This window comes from Mobula hypostoma, chromosome 2, assembly GCF_963921235.1.
Source record: "Mobula hypostoma chromosome 2, sMobHyp1.1, whole genome shotgun sequence".
Taxonomy (NCBI): Eukaryota; Metazoa; Chordata; class Chondrichthyes; order Myliobatiformes; family Myliobatidae; genus Mobula; species Mobula hypostoma.
This window is the reverse complement of record NC_086098.1, coordinates 212,738,394-212,753,564: the sequence shown is the minus strand read 5'-3', so window position 1 is coordinate 212,753,564 and position 15,171 is coordinate 212,738,394. Positions and strand designations below refer to the sequence as shown.

The following is a 15,171-nucleotide window of genomic DNA, read 5'->3' as shown; positions in this document are numbered from 1 at the left end:
CACACCCTGACTAATCAAGAACTTTTCAACCTCTGCCTTACACCCGATGAGCTGGCCTCCATGACTGCCTGCAGCAAGGAATTCCACAGATTTATACCTTCTGACTAAAGAAATTCCACCTCATTGTCATTTTAAATAGACATCTCTCTATTCTGAGGCTGGGTCCTCTGGTCCTAGACTCCCCCATTATAGAAAACATCCTCTCCATATCCAATCTATATCAGCCATTCAACATTCAACAGGTTTCAACGAGGTCTGCCTTATTGTTCTGAATTCCAGTGAGTACAGGCCCAGAGCCATCAATTGCTGATCATAGGGTAAGCCTTTCCTTCTGGGATTCATTCTCCTCTCTTAAATTCATTCGTTCATTATGTGCCATGTCATATGACATTGGCGATCATGGTCTTCCACCTGTCTTTGATCTGATCCATGACCTTTAATCTGATTGTTTTGCCTATCCATGACCATGATTATTCTTGGCAAATTTTTTAAAAGAGGTGGCTTGCCATTGCCTTCTTCTGGCCAGTGCTTTTCAGGATGGGTGACCCCAGCTATTGTCAATACTCTTCAGAGTTTGCCTGCCTGGTGCCAATGATCACATAATCAGGACTTGTGATATGCACCAGCTGCTCATATGACCATCCACCACCTGCTTCCTTGGCTTCACATGACCCTGATTGGGAGACTATAAGCAGGTGCTATACCTTGCCCAAGGGTGACTGCCAGACTAGTGGCGAGAAGGAATGCCTTATACCTTATTTGGGAGAGACGTATTTTCACCCCGCCACCTTTAGATAAGGAGCCCAAAATTGCTCACAATACTGCAAGTGAGGCCTCACCAATGCCTTAAAGGTCCTCAGCATTACATCCTTGCCTTATATTCTAGTCCTCTCAAAATGAACGTTAACCTTACATTTGCCTTCCTCACCACCAGCTCAATTTTCAAACTAACCTTCAGGGAATTCTGCATGAGGACTCCCAAGTCCCTTTGCACCTCGGATTTTTTAATTTTCTCCCTGGTTAGAAAATGGTCTCTGCTTTTATTCCTTCTACTAAAGTATATAACCATACATCTTCCCAACACTGTATTCCATTTGCCACTTCTTTGCCCATTTTCCTAATATGTCCAATCCATAGAAACCATGCTGACTTTGGCCTATTTTATCATGTGCCTCAAAGTACCCCAAACTACATCCTTAACAATTGCCTCCAACATCTTCTCAACCACTAAGGTCTGGGTAATTGGCTTATTATTTTTGCCTCTCTCCCTTCTTGAAGAGAGGAGTGATATTCGCAATTTTCCAGTTCCCCGGAACTGTGCCAGAATATATTGATGCTTGGCGGATTATTATTAATGCCTCCACAATCTCTTCAGCTACCTCTTTCAGAAACTTGGGGTGTAGTCCATCTGGTCCCGGTGACTTCTCTACATTCAGACCTTTCAATTTCCTAAGCATCTTCTCCCTAGTAATAGCAACTGTACTCTCAAACTTCCAACGTACAGCTAATGTCTTCCATTAAATTCTTATTCAGTTCATCCACCTTTACTACCTCTCCAGCTTCATTTTCCAGCAGTCCAATAATCTACTCTTGCCTCTCTTTTACTCTTTATATATCTGAAAGACCATTTGGTATCCTCTATGATATTGTTGGCTAGCCTACCTTCATATTTCATCTTTTTCCTTTTTATGTCTTTTTAGTTGCCTTATGTTGGTTTTTAAAAGTTTCCCAATCTTCGAACTTCTCACTAATTTTTGCTGTATTAGAATAAGCCCTCTGTTTTGCTTTTATGTTGGCATAATCACATAGGTTGTTAAAATAATTCCTTGCTAATTCTGTGAATATTTTCCTCACTTTGTTATGGCATTTATTGTTTGATTAAAAATGCAGAAACTAAAACTATCTCTTAAAGACTTGTTAATAAATATATGGTTTGGCCTGCTGTAGAGGGAAAAGCAAGCATTATAGAGTTAAATGTAAATTAGAAAGTGATCATGTTACAATCTATTAGAAATTGTCTTTGAGGAATCAAAACTCCGTACTTGAGAAGAAAAGACATTTACACTATTAAGAAATTTGTATAAGGAAATATGAAGTTTGTGAGTGTATTTTAAACTGTTGCTAGAAAAAGCAACAAAATTTTAGAGTTAAGGGATAATTTTGTTTGTGGCCTGGAGGGATACTTTGAAGAGTTGGAAGTGTTACTGCATCTGGTGAGGTCAAAACTGTTTGATTAGTCCAACTCGAGAATGTCCCTGAAAATGTAACTTTTGTGAAGCAGTCAGTCTCAAAACTCTGTAGTTGTCATTGAGGACATTTTAGCCTCAACACATATCACTTCCAGATTCCTCATGAGCTTCAGACTCTGATCAAGGAAACACTCCTGGGTGATGAGTCTGAAGCAGGAAACTCACCTGATGCCGTTCACAGAATCTGCAAACAGTTTGCTTTGCCAAAATGTTCTGAGACTTAAAAGAAAGAACCTTTTTTTTAATTACCTATGCCTAGAGAGCCAAGTTGAAATGTAGTAATAATGTCACTCCTTTTTTTCTCCTCAGGGCAAAGATCACAATCTGCAGTCCAGGCATCCTAATCCAGGCGCTCTCCTGCATCACTTCAGCTACGACATTGAACTCCAGGTGCTCTGACCGCAAAGAGCACTCAACTCCTGCAATTACTCTTCATTCTCACTAACAATTTGGTAATGAAGTATTGATTTTTCAGCTCGATTCTTATGGATGTTATTAGATTTTCATTGATAAACTGTGCTCGGGCTCTCTACTCCCTGCTGCTTCTCTGCGGCACACATAACAAAGTGTTCTTTAGGGGATAATGGCTGGGAACATTGATGTGTTTATTTCATCAATTGGTTACTCCTGATGGCAAAAAAGGTACGATTTTTCAAACTTTAAGCCCAAGTTTAATGTAAAGATACAATCACATCGGACACTAATGTCTTTCCTGCTGATGCTGACATTGAATTATGGCTGAATTGCGGCTGTGGCCCATAGCACTCTCTTTATGAAGGAAGTGGTTTGTAGCCAGTCCAGTTGTCAATGTTGCACCTGGCTTTCCTACTCCAGTCTTAACAGCACAAGGGATCAATCTGTCTAACTAAGAAGAAAAAGACTGATGAAGCAGTGAACGAGATCCAGCCAGAGAGAAAATAAAAACTTGTACACTGTTTATCATCTACTGCAATAGCGCACAGTATCGGCTTCTTGTGGATAGGAACAACGTAGACATTTTCGCTACCAGGAGGATCAGTCTGCTGCTGTCCTTGTTTAAAAAAATAGCCTCCTCTGACATCCTGCATCACACCAAGTATGAAGGAGGAAAAAAATATATCACAAGGGAGCAGACAACTGCAGTTCAATCCTGATAACTTTTGTTTCTACAGACAATGTGAGCTTCAATGGTAGAGATTGGAGGTAAACAGAATGAATCTCCATTTACCCCTGTTAAGGTCACAAGAGACAAAGTCAAAAATGAGTGATGCTGCAGCTAGGAGTTCAATAAATACCACATAGGCACACACATCGGGTATTCAGTTTATTAAACACTGCTGGACAAACATCAGCTTTATTAATGTAACTTTTATTTTTAGAAAGTTCAACTACTTCTTTTGTAGATGCCAACCAATCTTGTACAAGCCATTGTTAACCTGCTGAGGTTATGACAATTCCCCAAGTAACAATATAATTGGTATTTAAGATGTATATTAACACCCTTGTTTATTGTAAATCACGGAGATCAGTCCAACTTCATAAATGCAGGTGCGGCTTCTATCGAGAAAAGGAGACTCTTTCTCTTGCTTTGATACATGAGGCATGTATTCCATTTGTGCCATACTTTGCTATTAATGATAAATTTAAATTAAGCTTTTTTTCAGCTTTGTCTGGTACTGTTGCATACTTTGGTTTGATATCAAGTTGAAGGAGACCAGTCCAATCAATATACATGCAGTACAAATACTGTCAGGAAATCTTTGTATTTCTCAGTAGATTTCTCATCTGTTTTCACTGATGAAGCCTAAGGATTAATTTATTCCACAGGCCAAGGGAAGCAGATTAGTATTGCACAAAGATTGAAAATCAGTACACAGCCCATTGCTTTCCTATCTTAGTCACTTAATTAAAAATGCATTTGGTAGCCTTAATCTAAATTCTTACTGCAAAACAAAATTATTATGAAGCCAAAAGGACCTGTTACATGTAACTCCTTGCAACACTTGAGTCCACTGCTCACATTTTGCAATCTCGAATCGAAGGCTTGCATGGCACACAGCGGAACTCTTTTAATCAGCTCCTTCATGCAGCTTAATTGTTCAGTAAGCAAGCAAAAAATATATTGTTAGTTTCTCATTGCTATAGTTTCCTAAACCATCAACAATTCCATCTAAAAATATATAAGAGCCTACCAATTTTATCATGTCCTTACTGTCGAAAATCCTGCTCTGCCTATTTTCAGGTGGTTGCAGTCTGTTTGCCTTTTGTAGAGACTATGCAATGGTGAGAATTGGATGGTTTCTGCATTTGATGGTCAATCCACAGATTGCAGCTGAAAATCTATTCTAGTTTCTTCCTGGGGTTGGAAGACTATTTATGTTGTTGATAAACCTTATCCATGAATAACCTTGTGCCATCCCAGAGCATCCAAGCATTCCTCCTGCTGCCTTCTATTTTCTTTATGTGCAGTTCTCAATATAACATGTTTTCATATTATTTTGCAAGTGCTGCTGCTCTGGGGTCTCAAGAATTTCATGTGCAAAAAGAGCTCTTTAGTCAAAGTGAGGTTTTAGTCTGTGTTCCCAAGCAACAAAAACTTTTGTTAAATTCAGAGGGGGACTGTGTGGTGCAGGAAGGAAATCTCACAGTCACGTGGTCAGTATTTCTTGCTGAAGTAAGTCTTGCTATTGCACATATTGCTCAAAGCCCATGCACACTAGGTGCAAAGTCCCAGGTAATGACCATTCTGTCAGAATGGTAGTGTCTACTCCTAATTAATCAGGAGTGACACTGCAACATATTAAGACGTCATTGTATGTCTCAATATATTGTATTGCATATTTCATCACGAACCGATTTCACCCCACTCTTCTGGGATCACATTGCAAGTTTAACACGCTAAGTGTCACTTAAGTACATTAGCTATTGTCATAAAATAACTGCAATTTTTATTTAAAAGATCCTAGTAGCAGAACAGAAACAACATTCATTGCAGATTTTATTTGTTATTTACCTCATTATCAGAAATTTAGTAATAGGAATAGAAGTAGGATTCCCTGTGAATGATCTGCAGGCAAAACAGTTCCTCACATTAATAAAAATCTTGGTGCCAATAAAAATCCCCAGCCACACTAATAGCTGGAAGCATGTGACTGAAGTATCTATCTGCAGTGTTTGATCAGTGCAGAACAGCTGTTCACTGCCTCACTATTCCTACATTTATCACTTGAACCTCTTACCTGGTATTCTTTCAGCAGGTTTAGAAAGCCATTATAATTCATCATTTTTAATTAGATATTCCCAAATCATGCAAAATGTCCTCTAACTACTTCGCTTGGCAGGTTATCTGTAAACATCTGATTGCATGCTTTATATTTGAATCCTCTGTACAATAGCCATATGAAATTGATAACATAATATTAAGTCAGTCAGAGGCAGTTACATGCAACCCCTCCCACTGGACAGATCCCCTGGCAGTGTTCTCATCCCACATTTCCTGACTCCTTATGGTGTCTGCTGGAGCCAACTGAAATATAAGCATTCCTATATAATTGTCCTCCTGACCATCTGACTGGTAGCTTACTCCTAAATAGAAATGTGGAGAATAGTGCAGGTTTCTGTCTGAGGCTGCCTGATTAAATGACATCAATTTTCAAACTCCTTTAACTGGAAATTTCATTTTAAAATGTTTTTTTTTGTAAAGCTAAGTTGTCGCAGGTATGTAATATGTAACAATAGCAGTTGTTTATATGGCATGACCACCCAGAATTTGTACTTACTTAACTTGGGCCAAATGGATTATTGCCCAGAAATTCATTCTCAGTTGGTTATATGGAAAACAGCCATATGCTCAATTCCACTTCTGACTTCAATAGAACCAAAACTTAAAAGCAGAATAATATTTTCAGCTGCTGACGAATAACACAATTGCACTCCAGGCTGGAGATAAGTGTCTAAGCCTTTTAAATCATAAGAACGTAAGAACCAGGAGAAGGAGTAAGCCAATCAGCCCCTTGAGCCTGTTCATAGCTGATCCTATCTTTCCCACAGCACTTGACTTCCTTGTAGTTTAAAAGCCTTTTCATCTTTGCCTTGAATATCAGCAGTGACTCTTCCTCCACAGGTGTCTTGGGTGGGATAGGTGAAGCATAACCTTTTGAAAAGACATGAGTAGGTGAGCATAATTGTAAATGTCTTTTTATTAACATGGCCCATTAACAATTTTTTAAAAATAGAGCCATAGAGTTACACAACATTAAAACTGGCTTTTCAGTGCTGTGAGTCTGCACCAGCAATGAACTACCCCGATGAAGGATCTTGGCCCAAAGCATTGTTTATTCCTCTCCATAGATGCTGCCTGATCTACTGGGTTCTGCCTAACACTGCACGACTCCCATTTTATTCTCCCAGCATTTCATCAGCTCCTCCCTGATTCCACTGCTCACCTACACACCTGGGACAAATTCCAATGGCTAATTAACCTACTAACGTATGTTTCATACTTTCATTTCCCAAAGACAAATGACTATGTCTTTGGGATATGAAAGGAAATGGGAGCACCTAGGGGAGATCCACACAGTCACAGAGTTACATGCAAACTGCACACAGGCAGCACCCAAGGTCAGCAGTAAACCTGGGCCTCTGGAACTGTGGTACTTTGCTGTTCCTTTTCTCTCAGCACTCAGAGAAATCTCATCAATCCCATTTCCCCCACTTGTGTCTCTGACACCTATTGTTTCTCATGAGCCCATCATCTCCCATCTGACCCACATTCCGTCCATCTTCGGAACAATAATTGTTAATAGCCATCGAACCACCCAACCAGCATTTCTTTGGAATGTGGGGAGAAACCAGTGTTGTCGCAGGAATAAGATGTAGACTCCACGCAGAGACAGTATCAGAGATCAGGATCAACCCCCAGTCACTGGGTCTAGCATAGATGCAGATGAGACTAGCTTAGATGGGAATCTTGGTCTGCAGAGATCAGTTGGGCTGAAGGGCCTGTTCCTGTGCTGTATGACTCTATGACAATAGAGCTGTGAAACAGCAGCACTACCTGCTGCACCACTCTGCCAACCTTGTATATTTTTAATGAATGTACCTCCCTATAGAGAACTCCAACAAATAATAGACTATCAATTTTTGAACAGTCAGATCCTGAGAAAAGCAGAGCAATTTTACAATGTGGTAAAAGAGAGGCCACCTTCTTAATGGAAGACAGAAAACTTAAAGACTTAACAATCCAGACCACATACTTCCATGTGTGTATCCTTATGATTACTTATTGTGTCCCCCGTTATTGAAGGAATGTCCTGAACAGTTTCCACTTGAATTAGTGTAATGCGCGTGGCACACAGAGACTGAAAGAGGGAGATGCCATTTTGTTTCTTTAAATGAGGGAGATTTTTTTTGTTTTAGTTTTTAGAATTCTTTTCTTACAATTAAATTTTGAATAAACTTCCACTTTTACAAAGACACTGTAATTTAAACTGCTTCCATCTACTAGTGTTCCAGAACAACCTAATGGTCTAAACGTAGAGACACTGTTTGCGGTCCCCAAGTCCTGTAAAGAGTTAATGCCATAAGTTTGCCTCAGATTGAATCACGATGACATCCCATTGCAGTGTTTCCTTCCATCCATCCAATTTAATTGCGCATTGTATATAATTTTAAGCGCTATCATTGAATCTCCACAGAGCCTAGATGCCTCTTTACGTCTGAAGGTTATGTGATGCTATGTGACCACGTTCAATAACAATTCAATAAAATCAGTCATCGCTGAAAATTCTGGAGCCACAAATCTCATTTTGCTTTAATACAACCGACTACTGGCACAGTTATTATTATATTTCTAGTGTGGAAATCGTCTCCTTATCCTGTATAATGCAGAGTGAATATAGTCCTTAGGGGCAGAGAAAACCTTGTCCACTGGTGAAGATCAAGGCGGGCAGACAGCAGATGGATTTGATTGTTCTGTGTCTTGTGCAGACCTGGGGAGTAGACTCAGGAGGTTAGACAGAGAGAAACGAGCACAGGAGAAGCTCATGGTGGGTTGTGACTGAATGATGCCTGACAGGAAAGCCTTTCAGTCTTTTGTATTACAAAATAAATTCTGTAGCCCTCTTAAACCCAGCATAAAAAATCTGTCATTCACCTCCCAGGGACTACGTCAGTCAAACTCTAGTCGGACATAATAGCAAAATTGCTTTTCTCAGGGCACGCAGAGCCAGGTTCAGAATACAAAAGTATCATGCTTTGGGGAGAAGGAAAAAAAAAGAAAATGAAGTTTCAGAAATGTCATTCTGAGGTAATGAGGCGTGGGCAGAAAGTATACCCCGCGCATCATTTGATAGAGATGCTGGTCGAAATAGCTTCATTGATGTGTCAGCACTCGTCTATCAATCAATCATCCATTACACTTTGCAAGTAACAATAACTGCAAAAGCTACAGGGCAGCTTATAGAATTCACTTATGGGTATCAAAAACAGCAGTTAAAATGCAGTTTTGACATGAAAAGCATGAAGCAAGTAATTTTTTTTATGGCAAGAGGGAAAGATGCACTAGACCAAGAAGCACATTGATGATACGGCCGTGGTTTGACTTTATTTAATGTTGCAACCAGACTCAAAAATTAAAGGTGGTTCATTCCTTTTATCTGTTGACCACATATCTGTAAATGAATCCAGCAGGAAAACAGCCATACGTAGCTGAATACCTCATTTGTACACAGAAAGAAGAAATTAAAACAATAGCCTTGATAATCAATTATCCAAAGTGAAACATAGCTCCTCTATTAACCTAGAAACTATTAAGTGAACAGCTTTTTGCCTTGGTTTCCATATGTTTTGTTTGTATTGCAAATCTCTCAGCTGTGTGCCAACTTGAGGGCAGTAATTTGATATTTTTTTCTGGCTTACCTCCAAAGTAGATGAAAATTATTAATGTTGTACTTTAGCAGTCCTTTTGATTACAGTTACCCATGATTTTGTTACAAAACACAGACTGAAATTTGAAGAAAATCTGCTAAACGACAATTCTAAATGGGTATTTTGAAAGTAATTGCTGAATGTATTTGGCCTCTCCAAAATATGTAATTTCATTTCAATTCAGATGCCAAGCTATTGTTAAATTAAAATCTTCAACCCGTGAGTCATCAAATCACATTGACAGCAAGCTCTGTTTAAAGTCATGCCGATGGCTAGAAGCATGTGACTAAGAGAACCAGTTAGCCCACTCTCATGTATGTGCTCTGATGTCCGTCCTACTTGCCAGCAGGTCAGTTTACAAATAAGATTTGATGCATGCCAGCAAAGATTGAATCACTATGTCCATATTTGGATGTAAAGATAGATTTATTGAAAGGATAAAATGTACTTGGCAAACACATTCAGGTCAGCTTCAAGTCTGTGTTTTGTAACTTTAAATAAATAACATTTAAAGTAAGGAGCGTGACTGATGAGAATCAACTCTACTGACTTTTTCAATAACAATGCGCATCATTGGCAATTTGAGAAGGCCTACGTGTTGAAATTAGGTTATGATAGATCTTTTCCCTGAGATTCCTTTCTCTATTAGAAGGAAAGGGAGTTGGGTTAAGAATTTGAATAAGCAAAGATGCTGTACTGAACAGTAAATGGCCAACATCATTGTCTGTTGTAACTAACAATAGTCATTTAGCTCTGTTATTAGTAAGTAACTTTGCACTCACTTTGCCAAAAATATTTATCCAATCACACCTAGTGTCACAATTTTGCCAGATGACTCCACTATCAAATTGTAAAGATGTTAAAAAAAAAGTTTGGATTTCATTATTAGAAATGATAATACTCATCCTACTAAACTTAACCTGTTGTTGGAGTGCGGATGTTATCATAATGATCCAGAGTGCCCTGGGAAGGTATTGTCATTGCAGGTAGTGTAAACCTCAGTGCAAATGAGCACGTTCCAATTGATTTGTGTATATGAAGGTGGACTGAAGTCTGTAGTTCAGTTCTAGTCTGGAATCTGAATTACAGCCAATAAAAATACACAGCTCGTTATGTTAACTGGTGCTGAACAGTTCTGATTCCCAATAACAGTAGATTTGCATATGTAGAATTCCCGGATGTTTGACATCAGTTGCAAGGACACACAGCCACACTGCCTTCAGCCGCCAAAGCAGGCAGTCACAAGTAGTCCATTGAAACAACAGAAAGAATGACTACAAAAAATACCTCATAAAAAAATGTCATATCCTAAAATTAAAGAGTTTATGAAAACATGTTACCCTTGTTCAATTATTAAATTGTATAGCAATATAAATTGCTGGATTTTAATATGAAGATAAGGGATTGGGTTTGACTTTAGGATAATTAAAATAGCTGTTACCAGCCCTGGCAAGGATGATTAGAATTTGCAACAAAGGAATTCTCTATATGTGCTGGACTCTGAACTGATATCTGGATAGTGACAAAATGTCTGCAAATTTAACACACAAAATTAGAATTAACCGCAATAAACCAGCAGTTAAAATCGTCTAATACAAATTTCTTGCTAAAAACAGTAACGCTGAGAGTATGGAGAAAGTATATCTTTATAAATTGGGAAAAAAGGTGATCCAATTAGCAATACAAAGACTACTGTGTGACATTACCATTCACATTATGTTGCCATCTGCAGTTATAAAGAGCCTCTAACTATGGTTATGTTTTTATTTTAACCCTTACACAATTATCAGCTTGCATTCAAGAAGATTAATTTTCAAATAAATATTTTATTTGGCTTTAATCGGTCATAGCAGTGCTGTAAATTACATCAGCATTGGCTTGTGGATAAAATTGGGGAAACAACAGGACCGCAGAAACCCATGAATTGATCTTTTTTTTTCTTCCATGCTTACACAGTGATTGAATTTCATACCCATGTCAGCTTTTGAGAATGACAGAGAACTATAGCAATCTAAACTTTTTGATTGAACATATTAAAACTAATAAGGACATACAGCAATTAGGAAATAACTCTCATACTTAAGCACAGATTCTAGAACAACCAGAACCTTGTATTATACTAGGAGCCTTTCCATAGATGCAATGGGGCAATAAAATGGTTAAACTGAGAACGCTTCGTAACTGTGCTGTTTATGTAAAAAGAAATTAGAGATGTTCAAAATGGCTCTCAGCAGTAATCCTCTAATTACTTCATGTACACTTATAGTTTACTCAAGTCTAAATATAGCCTGCTAATACTTATTCAGACATTTTATAACTCAACTGCATGTTGTATATAAATATTCTTACCTTCATTTTTTAAAAAAAATCCAATGTATATTTACTTGAAGCTCAAAGACTTGGGTGGATCAGGTGGGGTGGGGTGGGAGAGGGGAAGCGGGGGTGTGGGGGACATTGCATTGTTTAAGAATACATTAGAGGAGTTAGAAGAAACTGCACTTCGATTTTTAATATGAAGACATGAAGCACTGTAAATACATGTAAAATATTCAACTCATATAACTGTTAGGATCTATGTTTTCATGTATTGACTGTTCTTTTGAAATGATGTTCCACTTTTTTTTTGGTACAGATTATTTACCTGCTAAATGCTGTTTTGCCTTCTGGCTTTCAGCTTCTGAACAGTTTAAATGTCACAGGAAAAATAATTGGCTGGTTCCTAACATGGCACTAGTCACAATAAAACTGGCCAAGACAAAGTCACCTTATTCTGAAGTACTGTTTAACAGGCCTCTTTCCCCAACTGCATACAGTACATAGTCAATAATATTGATAGGTAAAATCCCTTAATATGCCTCAGCAGAGTATCATGTAAATGTTTAGAATGCAGAGACAACAATTACGGTTTCTCATGGTTTGATTTGATACTTATTTATTGCATCTTTTAATCAGTATATGAAAAAGATAATTGAGTAAATATAAACTATTAAGTAGCAAAGCAACGTTGTAAAATGAGAGAAAATGCCAGCCATATAGTCATGCATGGACTTCCAAAATAAATGAAGTTTCTTTTGCATCTCCACCAACCAATTATTATTTTTAAATAAAGCCCAAAAAACTATTTCCTGGCATTGAATAGAATTGTCCAAGATTATAGTCTTGTATTGAATGAAAGTTTTTTTATCATTAAAATATTGCATTTTTGTTGTTTAATATCTATTCATTATCTGAGTCTCACTGATGTATAATTTTGTAATAAACTGCCTTTTGTTTTAGTACAGTGGTTCCTGTACTGTTTGTATTGAATTTAAGTTGAAACTGCTTGTAGTGTTGATCCACCAAGACACAAGCCATGAAAGGCTTATTTGTGTCAAAATGGGTTCTCCAATGATAGTGATAATGACCTATAATACAGAAAAAAAAAGTGGATATGTATAAAAAAACAAACTGATGCACTTATTAAAGAGAACTATTTATATGATTAAAAATATATATTTAGATTTTTTCCAAGCACAACTCTGAACAAAAGTGCTCTTTTTATTCTTTATGAAGATGAACTGTTTCTGATCTTTCTACATCAGGCTAAATAAACTCTGTAAGGACATTTGAAGAAATTGATTTCTGTGTATTTATTCAGCTATGTTCAATATTTCCTGTGTTGCATCTTTTATCCATACTTGCCCTTTGTCAGGCTTAGTTGCCACTCCGATGCTTATTAATATCATCTCAAGATAGATGGTATGAGTCTTGTGTTTAGAATTTGGTATTGGATCTCGGAAATAGCAGAGCATAGCAGAAGTGTCAGGGAGTTAATGGCCTAGTTCTCAAGGCTGGCCACCAAGGTAAACTGGTTATGTGCAAATGGCCATAGTTGGATGAATGTTGAGTTTCAATAGAGACAAAAGGAGCTTTAAAGTGAAGGTTGTTTCTTGATGAGAATTTTCAAACTGAGCCATTGGTTGACCAGAAGCCGGTAGAGGTCTGTGAGGACATGGGGGAGATGGATGAATGGGGCTTTGCTATGGTAGGCAGAGTTTTGTATGAGTTGGGCTTATGGAGAATCTGGGAGGCCAACCAATAATTCAACACTACAAGGCAGGCTTGGGGGTTTCAGAAGATAGCCAAATATGATGATGTTCTGAAGATGGTAATGTTTCTTCCCTGGTATTCTGGCTGTGGAATCATTTTCAATACTGTGTCTGACTGTTTATTCATTTTTAAGCCTGCTAGTAAATATGGTTATTACTTTAAAGACACAAAGATATTGGCTAAGTGCGGGTTAGTGGGTCAGAGGACCAGTTGAGTGCTGAGGCATATCAATGACTTTGATTCTTGTCCAACATCCACATGTATAGTTATTCCAGAAAGGGTCGAAACAAACAGCAGACAAGGGCATGAATCTAAGCATAGGGTCACCAAAAGCAACTCCAAATGAAATTAGTAATTCAACACACACTGGTAAACAAAACATTGAACTCTCCAGTTTACATTCACTTTACTATGTACACATGTACACCTCTTTGTTAATGCAAATATCTAATCAGCCAATATTGTGGCCACAACTCAGTGCATTAAAGCATTAAGAGGTTCAGTTGTTGATCAGATCAAACATCAGAATGCGGAAGAAATGTGATCTAAGTAACAGTGACCATGGAATGATTGTTGGTGCTAGATGAGGTGGTTTAAGTGTCTCAGAAACTGCTGATCTCTTGGGATTTTCATGCACAACAGTCTCTAGAGTTAACTGAGAATGGTGTGAATAACTAAAATAAAAACACCCAGTGAGTGACAGTTCTGTGGGTGAAAACACCTTGTTAATGAGAGAGGTCTGAGGAGAATGGCCAGACTGGTTCAACCTGACAGGAAGACAACAGTAACTTAAGTAACCACATGTTATAACAGTTGTGTGCTGAAGAGCATCTCTAATGCACAACACATCAAACCTTGAAGTATTTGGGCTACAACAGCAGAAGACCATGAACACACACTCAGTGGGCACCTTGTTAGGGATAGGAGGTACCTAATAAAGTGGCCACTAGATATATAGCTGACTTATAAGGTAAGTTACCGTTTTTTTTGGATGCATTTTCGTCTTACATCAGTTGCAAATGGTTTTTTTTCCCCCCACAGGTCCATTTTGAATCTAAACAAATGATCAAAATCTGGCAATGTTCAAATTGATTACAGAAAATTGCAGAAGGAGATTCCCCAGCACCACCTCTCATATTGCCCCAGCATGCAGAAATAAAGCTTACATTTAAGCCTTACAGAAAATCTGTAGAATTCAGGTCTTACACTGACACTTTAAGATGATTTATGTTGGCCTGAGAAGATGGATTAACGCTTTAAGGACTGTGGTGACACTCTAATGAGAATCTCAACTGTGTGCATAGTACTCCTGCGGAGAGAAACTTTCTGATTTATTATGGTGAAAAAATCAGCATCATTATAAAAAGCCTTCATGCTAAAATCCCAAGAGGAGTTTTTGATGCTGTAGCTATACTTATGCATATTTCCTCAAATGTCATATAGTTAAAAGGCATGCATGGAAACAGTAAATTATTGTCTTAGAGAAGCTTTTCCTAAGGCAGTCCCTTTGGGATTGAGAATGGCTTGCTTCCACTCTGGTTTTGTGGGTTCTGAGGTGACTGATGAGTTAATTGTGGGAACTGCCAGCTCTTCCGTGGATTGTGAGTTTCACATACTCCTTCTGCACTCCTAAGTCATAGCCTTCAGTTTCTCAATAACTTCCTGAATGTTCCTCCTCAACTTTGAGCAGTCACGGGCCAGAAATTCCCAGGAGTCAATAAAGATGCTGCATTTTTTTTTTTAAGTAAGAGGCTCTAAGCACATTCTTGAATCTCTTCCCTGGACAGAAGTCTGATCATTTCAGGCATGCCATCAACCTGCCCTTCCCAATATAAGCAACTGAGTACAAGAAGATCATAAGACCATCGGATATCAGAGCAGAATTAGACCATTTGGCCCATCGTGTCTGCTCCGCTATCTCATCCAT

At 38.2% G+C, this 15,171-nt stretch overlaps 1 protein-coding gene across 1 annotated transcript in view; it reads left to right on the top strand.

Moving 5' to 3' along the window:
- LOC134342854 (teashirt homolog 2) overlaps positions 1-11,551 on the top strand; it is a 554,080-nt gene extending 542,529 nt beyond the window's left edge. Inside the window, exon 3 of the mRNA XM_063041493.1 lies at positions 2,559-11,551. The gene's annotated coding sequence lies outside the window, so the exon portion shown is untranslated. The remainder of the gene's footprint in view (positions 1-2,558) is intronic.
- The last annotated feature ends 3,620 nt before the right edge of the window (positions 11,552-15,171 follow it).